Consider the following 14109-nt stretch of genomic DNA (forward strand, 5'->3'; position numbering starts at 1 on the left):
CCCTCAACAGGAACAGGCTTAGTATTGGTATGTCTATAATATAGTCACAAGATAGGACTGCAGCTCACGTAGACCTACGCAAGCCAGCTTTAATTTAGTGAGTTCGAGTACCAGTAGTAGAGAAGCTGCACGGCCTGGGCTTCAGCATAGGGTGGTACAAGCCTGCCTGGGACCCTGGGTAATAACTCGGGTGACTAGCCTCACTCAAGCTATCTAAAATTAAAGCAAGCGCCAATATGCCTACATGAACTGCAGTCACGCTTTGTGATGGCAGTACAGACCTACCCTACGTACTGTACCATTGGCTCTGTTCTTCTCTGATGTTTTCTTGCTGCTAAGATCATCGATCAGATCTGGCCAATGACTTGACGTGTGTTTTGTGTCCCTGTATCTGGGTGTACTGCATTGTTAAATGAGGTGTTGAGGCACAACAGCCTTGTAAACCAAGCTAACAATGTCAAATACGTTCCAGCTGCCAGTGAACAGACATCTGCTGCTTGATGAGAGAGTGTATTCTCTTTTGAAATATGTTTCTGGGAAACCAAAAGCTGTTTCCCTATTCAAACACACCTGAACACCGCTATAAAAATGAGTTCATTGTATAAAACTAGAGGATTTTGATTTGGCAGAGTAGCAGCATTTTTTAATCAAAGGCATTTTTCTATTCAAAAAGTATAAATGTTAAACCTGCACAAACTCTAACAAGATGGGTTAACTTTATCATTTACTCTTCAACTGTTGTGCTAATAATTTCCAAGTGTCAGTGCCCAGACAACTGCATTTAAAAAAAAATAAAATAAAAGCTTACAAATATGGTTAGATGCTGGTTGTGAAACCAAAATAAGTGGTGGTTTTAGAGAGACACTTGGTTCTATTCCAAAGATAATGGTTCATTTGGGGGACTAGGGCTTTCTGCACCCCAATCAATAGGGCCTTTCCATACATAGATTCTAAAAGTTTTGTTTTCTCAGCATGAACATGGACCGTGCTACACAACTGAAGAAATATATATTTTAAAGCTATGAGTTATTACATCCCAATGTACATATACACTGATGAAATGAAAGTGCTGTTTTTTGTTATGACAGGTATCTCCAGGTGGTGGTGATTTATATAATCTTCCCAGCTCTTTCTTTGTGAAAGAAATGTTCAGTGTTTGGAAGACATGCTGGATTGTTCACTTTTGTTATGCAAAGTTGTGTAGAGGGAGTGCTTCTTGAGGAGGGAACTGTGCAAGCAGCAGGACAGTTTCTAATCAGAGACCGAGGCAGAGAGTAATGAGTTCCTGAATCAGAGTTGCTCTCTGGGAAATGGGCATTGGTGCTGAGCTGAGATTCCTGAAAGAAGAGATTAGCTCAGCCTAGGGCCTGAGCCAAGGGTAAAGCACAAATTTGTATTCTGGAGCAAACATTTGGGGTGTCTCCATGCTGATCTTTAAAAATGCATTAACTATCTTGAGTTAACTGACAATTAACTAAAGGTAAAATCCAGTGAAGATCAGTCCTCTCTACTTCCTTCTCTGAACCAGTGGGTCATTACCTTCTTATTGGCTTCTCAGCTTATTGATTTTTTTTTCACATGAATATTTTTTTCAGACTTTTTGGTTGTAAACCAGCATTTTGGTTGTAAACTTCTCGGCAACTTTTGACCATATGTCTGCACTATGTGAAAAGGATGAAAGGGGGACCCACTTCATATAATAATTAGCAATAAAAATATTGACCGAACATTTGATAAAGAATGTGGTGGAGGCCTAAACCTTTTCTTTTGCTCTCTTCCCCAAGAAATTACCTGTAGATAGGGATATGATACCTAGATTTCCTCCGGCCTGATGGAGAAATTGTATTTGAAGTGTGGTGGGGTATATGGACCCCACCCAGACAAGGAAGATGCCAGAGAGGCCCTGGAGGCAGAGCTAGCCCCCACTCCTTCAGCCCCGTCCATCATGTATGATAGGGAGAAGGCCTTTAAAAGGAAGGAAACTGGTCAGCAGAGGAGGGAGGAGCAGGATTGCCCTAAGCAGCAGACTGCAGGTGTGACTGCTGAGGGAACTCTCAGCCAGGATACCTTCATCCTGACCCTAAGGAGAATACAGCAAACTTCCAGGGTAAGATGGACCAACTGAGCCAGACTCAGAGTCCTAGCGAGAGCGCTTTCCCCAAACCCACTAACCTGGTGCTGGATTGTTGACAGCACTGTGGACTCACCACCCCTTCCCTTCTATTTGAGGGGCCAGAGGGAGGACATATCTTCAAATGCATTGGAGGTTTGTGACTTTCATTTTGATTTCCCCCATCTGGAAAGACTGAAAAGGCTCACAAAAAGCAGGGCCCCCTTGCAAGGAATAAGGAAGAGGGATCTGTGCTAGAACCAGCCACAGGAGATAACTGGGTGTGTACGGGTTCTTCCACCCTCTGAGTTACTTTTATATACTTGCATAAAATGAAAAAGTAATCATTTTAAACTGTGAAGGCTAGTAATAATGTACAATTGCCATTATATAGCTGACTTTCAAAATGTCCATTGGATTTGTCATGACGCAATCAAAAGTAATTAAACTAAATTATGCATTATATGTAAACATGCCAATGATTGAATCACTGAAATCTGGATAGTAAATGAGCCTGACAAATTGTGCATTAAGTATGCAGTTTAAGGTCTTTCATGAAAATTGACTCTTAATGAAAGTATTTTAAGTCCATAATGCCGCACAACAGTGAATTTCATATGGGCTAATGAAATTACATCATCAGTCCTGAAGGGAATGAGCTGTCGGGAGATTTATGGTAGTGAGAGGTTAAGCTATCTAGTTAATGTTTGGTATTAAGGTTTAACGTAGAATCTGTGGACTGCTGAGAAAGCCGCAGCCCTGTTTGCCTGGGTATATGTCAGAGGTCACTTCTGAGTGATATTAATTCTGTGTGTACTTCAGGGCTGGTGTCAACAGCTGGTGGCCACCTCAAGCACCAATATATGGGACTTCTAAAAATAGCACCTTTTTTGTTTAACAAAAACATCTGGTAAGATGAGCTTTTACTTTCTTCCCTATGAAGGAACCTGCTATTAGAGACGGCCTTGCCCTGGGCTCCTTAAAGAGGATGCTACTAATGGAGTCAACACCAAAACAACAGCCTCTGGGTAAAGAGCCAGGCTGGTGCATCTCAAGATCCTCCTCAAGGGCTTGCCTAAATATGAGGAGTTCTCTTTGTAGATTTCTGTCAAAGAGGATCTTGCCAGAAGGAGGAGGAGGGGACTGCCTGAAGTGCTGTCTGTAGAGTCTAGTTGACCTTACATCTGCTCATGTTGTGATTTTTTTTTCTTATATTGCCCATTTTGAGAGCTGAATTAGCTTAATTTAGCTTTTTTTTTTTTTTGCAAATGATTTTTTGCAAAAAAATATATATTTTGTTTGGACTACTTTTGCTTTAAATAAGCAATGTATGGTTGGGTTAGACTACCTACTTTAAATATATTACAATGCTTTTTGATTTGGTTATGTCTGTGGTTTTTGTTATGCTGTGCTGGTACTTTGGGTGAGTTTTTGTAACTATCATGTTTTACAAAAGCACCACAAAGATTGCGTATGGCTGTGATGTGCTAAGTAGATGTCTACCTCCATATAGGTTGTAGATTGATTCCATGGAGCTGTTCTGCCCTCCTGCAGAATACTTGAGGAAACTTATAACAGTGAGGTGTACAGGCCAGTTGATGGGTGGGGGTGGGGTTTGTTTTTTTTTTGGTTGCTTTTTGTCATGTATGTAGAACAAATGCTAAAACTGTCAGATTATAACAAACTGGAGCTGTGTAAATTAATACATCTTGTGTTTTATTTCTCATGACTTGATAACAAATTTGCATTATCCATCAGAAGGCCTATATAGAAATATCCAGAGGTGATAAAAATCTGCAGATTCTGCATTGGAAGCCATGCCAAGTACTTCAGTTTTACAAATATAGCAGTATCTCTGTGAACGGATTGTGGATTATGGAAATGTGAAATAATTTTTCCAAGCCTTTTGCAGTCTCAGATGAAGCCAACACCCTTCCACCTATCATTTGGAAGCCCCTGCATAACTAATCAGACTTTATATTTTGCCTCATTGAGGTGCATAGTTCTGCTATTCGCAAGGTACTGATGCTTAGAGAGTAATGACTGATTTCATTTTTTTCCCCTACTTTGGCTTCATGTGGTCTTCTGTCATACCTCCATGCCTGGGGCTATATAATACCATCAGTTTTCAAGCAACACTATGCTTTAGTTTCCATGGAGATCTTTGCTTGAAAACTGGTGGCACAATATAGCCTCTGCATTTTTGGAATTTGCAGATATTTTGTGGATCTTCAGCAAGGGACCATTTTTGTCCTGTAGATCAGTGGTTCTCAAAGCCGGTCCGCCGCTTGTTCAGGGAAAGCCCCTGGTGCGCCGGACCAGTTTGTTTACCTGCCACGTTCACAGGTTTGGCCAGTCGCGGCTCCCACTGGCCGCGGTTCACCACTCCAGGCCAATGGGGGCTGCGGGAAGGGCGGCCAGCACATCCCTTGGCCCACGCCACTTCCTGCAGCCCCCTTTGGCCTGGAGCAGTGAACCACGGCAAATGGGAGCCGTGACCGGGCGAACCTGCGGGCGTGGCAGGTAAACAAACCGGGCCAGCCCTGCCAGGGGCTTTCCCAGAACAAGTGGCAGACCAGCTTTGAGAACCACTGCTGTAAATGGTATGGCAACATAGTAGAGTACAAGGCTTTTAGCTTCTGTGCTGAAATTGGAGGCACATTTTTTAGTAAGCTGCTTCCTATTTTCTCATTGCACAGGATGTAGAAACATATTGCTCAAAGTTAAGTGTTGGTGTGCAATTAGGTGTCAGAGATATGAAACGACTACGGAATAGATTGCAGGAGAGAACTTGCTGCCTTCTTTTTCAGTTTCTGCTGCTGCATGAAGTTAATGGTTATAAAAGGACCATATCATGCCATCAATTTTTAAACAGAACTCCTGACTGAAATCATGTTCTGAAATGTCGGTTCCGTGTCAGTTAAATTTAAGCAGTAAGTAGCAAGCAAAACTGCTTTCAAATTCTATGCAAAAGCTATATTTCAGATTTCAGTAGGGGGTTCTGCTTATAAATTGATGGCAAAATATGGCCCACCACTCTGGGAAAGTAGTCTCCAGAAATTGCTAAATGCTAGATCTGCTGTTAATAAACTTACTGGTCACGTATGTTTATTGATTTCTGGTTGGACAAAAGACTTCAATGTATTCTGGATGACTTAGTCATCTGTATTTTGGATATTGACTCTTCAAGACTAGCTTCATGTTAGATATTTTTCAGCTGATTTTATTCAATGGAATGACAGAATGGGATACGTATGAATGCAATGTATGGTCTCCATTATTAAACATCACACTATTTAGTATGTGTTTTTACAGCAACTTGCACATAATGGTGTATTACATAAACACAGCAGTGGATTTTTAAGAAGACAGGAACCGCTTAAAAATGATTCACGAGTGTGGGGTTCATCTCAGACTTTGCCATACACCTTCATGTTCCCTATATTCTATGTCCATCGTGTGTGACTACTAATGCCTTACACACATAAGTGTGCAGTACTATGTCATCCCCCTGTCTAAGCACTTGTTTTTATCACTGTCACTAAAACCTGTAATTTTATTATGACTACACTGCCAAAAAAAAAAGGGGTCAGGGGGCATGACAGTGAGTCCCAAGGCCCAGGTCTAGAGATGTGAGCTTGTGCTACGGCACTAAAAATAGCTATATAGACCTTCCCACTCTGGCTCTGAGACCCGGTGAGGGGGGTGGTACATTAACTGTGTCTTTGACTTCAACTCTCTCCTTTGTCACACACCCAGGCCATGTCTCAGTCTTGCTACTTTCTGTACAGTGTCTCCAAGATCCAGTCTTCCCTCTCTGCCCACATTTTCAAAGCTCTTCAAGCCCTGATCATCTTCTGCCTTGATTACTGTAATCTCCGAGCCCCTTACATCACCCCTCTTTAAGTCCCTTCCTTGGTACCCAGCAGCAACCATTGGTTTCAATAGAATCTTGGAAGCAGAAGGAGGGACAGGAGGCTGCAGACAGTAAAGCCTTATACATTGGGTCTGTATTAATTGCCTTATTTCTAATGGATCTTGGGGATCCATGGATTGGAGAGTAGAATCCCTAATCTCTTCTGATCTGTTCTACCAGCAGAATGAGCTGAAAAACTCTGCAGGCCTCTGTCTTGTAAACGTTTTGCAAGAGAGTGGGAAGTCTGTCCCTGTATATTTAACACCCCCTGCCCTCCTATTACATACACACTTCTTTGTTGAAAAGGTCTCCATGTTTTTTCATGGTGTGCTCAACCTTTATGAATGAAGCTAATTTGTCCCTAACACAAATAAATAACCATTTAAAAATGAAAGAAAAAGGTAGGCTCCATCTAAGTAACAAAATTTGTTCATATCATGCCGAGTGGGGGGAGGTGGAGGTCAGCTTTATGTGTGACAAGTGTCCTGCTGTGGCCCTGTTAGGTGTTTAGAATGTAGGAGAGCTTACCTATTTCTTTTTCGGAGGGTGGAGGGGGGTGGTTGTTTTTTTTTAAAATCACATCTGTTTTACCCAGTTTTAAAAGTGTTTGCATTACACACTACTTTTAAAACCTCACTGGTGAGATAACATTTTTAGAAGGTCTCATTCTGCTTTACTAACTCTGTAAATAGAGAAATTCAGAACAGAGATTGACAGAGAAGATTTTATTTGAATTCTTTACAAATTCCCAATTGCTTTCATCAAAAGGCTCAAAGTAAAAATACAAAATCTGGAGAGTGTTATTAGACTTGAAAGTACTGGATGACTTTCTTCTAAGAATAAAGCTTGAGAACACTCTCTTTGGGATTTGCAGTGAATTTAGATTTCTACATTCAATTGTTAGCCAATATCAATGTAGGCATGAGTTTATTTTATTATCAGATGTAACTGATGTGTAAAAATGGTTTCTCCATATGCATCCAAATAGAGAGGTAATATAATGACCAAACTTTCATTAACTTAAAACTTGAGTGCATCATCCCATCTAATATTTGTAGTAGTTTCTACTTTAATATAGATGTTCCTATTCTAATGCTTGTTTAGGTCTCATTTTCCAGATATGTTGACAGGAGGAAATTAAAAAGGGGCTTTTCTAAAGGTTAATTACAGATAATAAATTTTTGTTATGCAGATGTAGACTCCCAAATGACTTAATTTTCCAACAAAACATACTGAGCCAGTAAATTAAAGCTTAACTTTTATTGCAGTGTTAAATTGCCAATCAAATTAAAAATGACTGAACTAGAAAAAGGCTTTGTTTCTTGGTGTTTGGGCTTAGATGACAGTTTAAACAGTAAGTGTTCTACTGATCTTCTATCACATACATAGTACTATTCAGCCCAGGTTCAATAAGTGTTCATACATTCACGCTATGTGAGGCAACATGGTTCACTGGATAGGACATTGGCCTGGAATCCAGATGACCTCAGTTCTATCCTCATCCCTATTGTTGATCTTGGGCAAGCCACTTCATCTCTCTCTGAAACTTTCGCTATCAGTATAATAGGGATAATGACCCTTTGCTAAGTGCTGTGAGATCTATGGATGAAAAAAAGCTAAACAAATTTTAATTAAACTAGTTACCCTTCATAGCACATCTCCTGGGGTAGGGAAGTACATAGGAGTCTGTTGATAAATTGTATAGTCAATTGCTTGATCACACTTTGGTTTGTTATGAAATATATTTGAGATCAAATAACCAATGTCAGTCAGACTTATTGCTGTAAGCCAATAATATAGTACAAGAAAGTTTGTATATGATACCAGTCTCAGGGAAACCACCTTGTGAATACCTTATGCAGAAGGTGTGCTCCCAAAGTTGCACATTTCAGCTGTTATTATTTATTTGATTTTACACGTTAAACATATTTTTACATGTTGCAAAAATCCAACTCATCAGTTTGTCCCAGTTCCCTAACTTGTTTTCTTCCTTCCTTATCTTTGTTTTGGATACTAGAATTCCAGGTACTGGTCTGTGAAGGTACTTACCTAGCTTGTACTAAGTCACAGAACAAATGTATCTTGATTTTTGTCACGTGTCCTATCTGCTTATGCCAAGTACTTCAGCAAATACAAGGGGTTATGGGATACTTAGCATAAATGAACAGGATTATGGTATGGGCCAGTTTAGGCTATATCACTGTTATAATATTTGTTTTTAATGTTGGTGCTTAATGCATACCATATATGTATGCTAGCCAGCATATTAGTCAACAACTCAATCTTGCAAGTACTTGTTATTCCTGGGGGAATGCTGTGCCCTGCGGGGAGGGAAGGGGGCGCAGAATTCATACTTTCCGCAGATTTCTTGGCTCCCGCACAGAAAAATGGGGAAGCAGAGAAATTTGTGGGGAACACATTCCCCTTCTGAGGTAGCCCTACTGGGAGCAGCCAGCAGCAGAGAGCAGATCACCGTGGTGGGGGGAGGAGGGAGGCTGGGCATACGTGAGTGTGTCCATGGAGAGATGTTAAGGGGATGGGAATGGGCGCCTGCCTGCATGCGAATAATTAAAGACAGACTCATTCTGTCCCTCTCCTCGCTGTTGCTGCACCCTAGGCTTGGAGGCATGGGGCTGTGTGAAGCAGGCTCTGTCCCTGAGGCAGAGCAGAAATGTAACAACTGAACAGGCAGGCTGCTAATGTTCCCATTGTTAGTCAACTCTGGGCATGGCTACACTGGAAACGTCAAAGCACTGTCGTGGGAGCGCTCCTTTACCTTGCCAGAGTGGTGTAAAGGAACCTTATTGTAAATGACAGTAACGGAATCCTCAGCTAGGAAGATCTATGGGCTTTCTGCCTTTTTTTCCTAAGCCAGAGAGGCACCATGGGGTTAGATTACAGCTCAGGATTTATTTTACATATCCATTTAAAAAAATGCAGGACAATGATTAGCAAAACGGAATGACTTTCATGTGTGAAAGTCTGAGCAATTTAAAGCGACATTCTACTTTACAGAACACCGAACACCAAAATAAAAGTAATGTAATTTAAATGAAAATCCAGGATTATAACTGGAATGAGGGTCTTGGTTACCAAGTATTTGTAACTTAACGTTCATGTCTGTAGGAAATGCTGAATAGTTATTGTAATTTTTTTTTCTGTATGGTAGTTTAAATAAGTTACTAAAATAAGTGAAACTGGTGTGATTATATTGCATTATTTTGAGAAATAAAATATGCAGAATTTTGCAGAATTTTGGATTTTTTGGAACAGAATTTTGGATTTTTTTTGGGTGCAGAATTCCCCCAGGAGTAACTTGCTCACAAGAGTAGAGCTTTGTAGTATGTGTAGTCCCCTTGAAATCAATGGGACTGTTCAATTGAGCAAGGATTGGGCCCTTAGAGTAGGAGCCAGATAGTCAAAGGCACCTAAAGATTCAGATAAATGCCTAATGGGGATTTTCAAAAGCATGCTTGAAGTCAGTAGGGGTTAGGCTTTGGAAAATGCCGACTATTCACTTATCTGAATCTTTAGGAGCCTAAATACCTTTGAAAATCTGGCTCTAAGCTCCTTGAGGGAGGGACATTAATCTATACAGCTCCAAGCACTTTCTTAGCTCTTAAGCAAATATGTCTAGAAAGTTTCTGTACAGTGGTAACAATAGTTTTTATTAAGTGACTTTCTTAAGGTCACCCATAGCCAAGAATAGAACCCAGCCTCCTATCCTAACCACTAGACTCCTTTGCTTTTCTGCCTGATTACTAGGTACTACATTTCAATGTTCATGAACGGAAACTGACATCATAATGATTAATCTTAAAACTGGAATGTTAAACTCGTACTACACCTACACCAGCTGTATAACACTGTCTGTGGATGGTAGTGATAACAGTCCTTAATAACTATATTTCATGGTAACTACGCAAATAATTGGCAACATCATACTCTTCATTTAATATTAGAGAGCTAACAGTGGATAACTTTCATACAAATAATTTATGGTTAACTTTTTGGCAATACTCATAGTTTATCTTTTTTTTTTTTAAAGGATAAATTCTTTCTTGCATATGAGATCAACAATTGTAATGATCCATGCACCAAAAAAACCAACAGCTAGAAACAAATTTTATACATTAGTGGAAAAAACATTCTACCCAGGTACTGTTTTTGCAGCACTTTGTGTCTCATCTCTGACATACCTAATTTATATGGTGTCATGCCCTCAATTTTATGTCTCTAAACATTTTTCTTTATTGGGGAATTAGCAATGAATTTAAACTAAGGAAGGCATCATGGTTAGAAATGAAATTGAATTTATTAAAAGCTTAATTAGATTTAAATGACACAATCCTTTCTCTAGAATCCTAACCATGACTGCCAAGAATGTATGACAGATTTATGTAATGTCAGGAAATGGGGGGTATTGTTGCATGTTTTGGTACAATATGTGGGGATGTTCTTTATTTCTATGACTAGGCCCAGCAAGAATTGAGCCTTTAATATAATACAGAAGTTTTCTTTAGTGAAAGGGGAAAAAGGATTGTTCAAAAATATTATTTTAAAAGTCCATCTGGTGTTCCTTTGTAAGCCCTGTGGGACAAATTGGCATAAAAACTGACCTCACAAGCCTTTAAAAAGCTTTGAAACAGATTGACAGAGCCAGAAGAATACCCAGAAGTCACCTACTACAGGACAGGCCCAACAAAGAAAATAATAGAACGCTACTAGCTTGTCACCTTCAGCCCCCAACTAAAACCTCTCCAACGCATCATCAAGGATCTACAACCTAAACTGAAGGACGACCCATCACTCTCACAGATCTTGGGAGACAGGCCAGTCCTTGCTTACAGACAGCCCCCCAATCTGAAGCAAATACCAGCAACCACAAACTACACAACAGAACCACTAACCCAGGAACCTATCCTTTCAACAAAGCCCGTTGCCAACTGTGTCCACATATCTATTCAGGGGACACCATCATAGGGCCTAATCACATCAGCCACACTATCAGAGGCTCGTTCACCTGCACATCCACCAATGTGATATATGCCATCATGTGCCAGCAATGCCCCTCTGCCATGTACATTGGTCAAACTGGACAGTCTCTACGTAAAAGAATAAATGGACACAAATCAGACATCAAGAATTATAACATTCAAAAACGAGTCGGAGAACACTTCAATCTCTTTGGTCACTCACTTATAGACCTAAAAGTGGCAATTCTTCAACAAAAAAACTTCAAAAACAGACTCCAAAGAGAGACTGCTGAATTAGAATTAATTTGCAAACTGGATACAATTAACTTAGGCTTGAATAAAGACTGGGAGCGGATGGGTCATTACACAAAGTAAAACTATTTCCCCATGTTTATTCCACTCCCCCCCTCCCCCACTGTTCCTCAGACGTTGTTGTCAACTGCTGGAAATGGCCCACCTTGATTATCACTACAAAAGGTTCCCCACCCTCCCTGGCTCTCCTGCTGGTAATAGCTCACCTTACCTGATCACTCTCCTTACAGTGTGTATGGAACACCCATTGTTTCATGTTCTCTGTGTATATAAATCTCCGCACTGTATTTTCCACTGAATGCATCCGATGAAGTGAGCTGTAGCTCACTAAAGCTTATGCTCTAATAAATTTGTTAGTCTCTAAGGTGCCACAAGTACTCCTTTTCTTTTTACAGATACAGACTAACCCGGCTGCTACTCTGAAACCTATTATAATACTCACAATAAAGGTCAATTTGTAAACAAACATCTCACACTTCACACTTGAATGAAAGCTAAAGGCAGCTCTCAGGTCAAAACTAAACAGAAGAGTTTCAGTAGTGTGAGACTGCCATTTCCTTAGCAATAAGTGGGAGAAAGCTAGAAGAAAGCACCATGGATACTTATCTTGAAAAGACAAAGGTACAGCCAGTTGCAAAATGTCTATTTCAGGGCTGTAGTTGCTTGGCTTTACCAAATGTTAACTGCCAGCCCCTGAAGGGCATGCTGAGGGAGGTGTGGGGAAATCCTATAAAAGGACAAGTCTGCATAGAGATGAGCTTAGTAGGGGTTTAAAAGTTGCTAAAGCAGGTGGTGCTCCATCCTGTGGGGGAGGGAAAATAACCTGCTTGGGTGTTCTTGATCACCCCAGTGACATACAAATACTTCTCAAATCAAGCCAGCAGTAAGTGGATAATTAAGTCGTTCACTTGCAATCTGTGCTTAAAAACATGGTTATGATGAAAGGCTGAATTGTGTAGTACCTTTGTGGTGTGAACAAATCAGGACTAGGAAGAAACTGGAATACTGGTTTCAGTTGTGACCAAAATAGGATTTTAATAAGGTGGGGGCAGTCAATAAGCAGACTGTGGGCCAAATCCATCCAGACCACCAGATGCTGTTGAATGGACCCCGAATATTTTTATTTACTTATCATTTTCTCTGGAATCTATACCTTGACCAAGAAATTCAGACCTTGACAAAAAATAGACGACCCCTAGAATAAGGATTTCCAGAGCTGAAAACAGTATTTCAACCCACTGCAGCATCTCAGAATAATTGTCAAACTGTCAACTACAGTAAAAGTGAAAACACCGAGAGAAATATAGCAGCACATTTACATGCTTCGTTAAAAGATAAAAACTTTCTTACTCTCTCATGGAAACATGCTCCTTCTTTTTCAAATGAGGTTTAAAAAACCCCACTTATTACTGGATCCAAAGTTAAGTGGCTGGCATCTGGACAAATACCTCAGCTGTAGTCCTACTGTGGTCCTGCAAACACTCCTTTATTCTGAAGTGTCTGAAGTTTAATTGTTTTGGCACACTAAGACCTCATTTAAAGAGGAACATATTTCAGATGTGTATACATCAGTTCAGTGAATTCTCATTGACTTTTGAGTAGTTTAGATTTCAAATGTAGTATTTAATTTTCCAGACTCTCTATAAGGTTAGTGTTTCCTAAGGGTCTGTCTCTGCATTATTTATTCTGTTTCATTTGATCTTACAGTTCTTAGATCTGTACAAACTCTCACTTTGTGATTTTGGTTTTTTCATTTATGTATAATTCTTGTCTCTTCTTTAAGGACTGGGGGTGAAATTCAGACTTCATTCAAGTCAATCGCAAAACTACTTTGACATCGGGTCAGGCTTTCACTCGTAGATTTGTTGAGGTTATTTATTACTTGCAGTTGTACATCTCTTCTAATAGAAAGTAGTATACAAAATACTTTATTTTTAAGATTGGTGTCTCTTAATATGTGGGGTTGGTAGGGACACCCCCAAGTCAAATCATGCAGTTTGTTAGTTATCCATACCTCTAAATATCTACACTGAATATGAATTAAAACTTGTAGAATCTCCCAGAAATGGTAGTTAGGAACATTTGACTTCCAACAGCCATTTAGTTCAGCCATATTCATTCATCTTACTCATTACATGTGAATGCTTATGCATAGCTTTTTTTCTCTGCACATATATTTGGAATATGGCTTCTGTTTCTATGAATACCCATATTGACATGTGAATAAAGGTATTCAAGCCTGAATAAAAGTATCCATTATCACTTTCACTGTTAAATTTCAGGGAGTAGAAATTATTCCTGTGCAACTTAGGTGATCGCTCTCAGACAGCAACTAATGAACAGCAATTACATGAAACAGTCTGGAAGCACCTCATAGAATATTAGGGTTGGAAGATACCTCAGGAGGTCATCCCCTGCTCAAAGCAGGACCAACACCAACTAAATCATCCCAGCCATGGCTTTGTCAAGTCGGGCATTAAAAACCTCTAAGGATGGAGATTCCACCACCTCCCTAGGTAACCCATTCCAGTGCTTCACCACCCTCCTAGTGAAATAGTGTTTCCTAATATCCAACCTAGACCTCCCCACTGCAACTTGAGACCATTGCTTCTTGTTCTGTCATCTGCCATCACTGAGAACAGCCTAGCTCCATCCTCTTTGGAACCCCCCTTCAGGTAGTTGAAGGCTGCTATCAAATCCCCCCTCACTCTTCTCTTCTGTAGACTAAATAACCCCAGTTCCCTCAGCCTCTCCTCGTAAGTCATGTGCCCCAGCCCCCTAATCATTTTCATTGC

The 14109-nt window shown here is 40.2% G+C and overlaps 1 long non-coding RNA gene across 1 annotated transcript in view; it reads left to right on the forward strand.

Moving 5' to 3' along the window:
- Positions 1 to 1998: 1998 nt before the first annotated feature.
- LOC122462163 overlaps positions 1999 to 14109 on the forward strand; it is a 35052-nt gene continuing 22941 nt past the window's right edge. The window contains exon 1 of the long non-coding RNA XR_006284553.1: positions 1999 to 2107. This is a non-coding gene — a long non-coding RNA (uncharacterized LOC122462163). The remainder of the gene's footprint in view (positions 2108 to 14109) is intronic.

The sequence above is a fragment of the Chelonia mydas genome, chromosome 1 (genome assembly GCF_015237465.2).
Source record: "Chelonia mydas isolate rCheMyd1 chromosome 1, rCheMyd1.pri.v2, whole genome shotgun sequence".
NCBI classification, from domain to species: Eukaryota; Metazoa; Chordata; order Testudines; family Cheloniidae; genus Chelonia; species Chelonia mydas.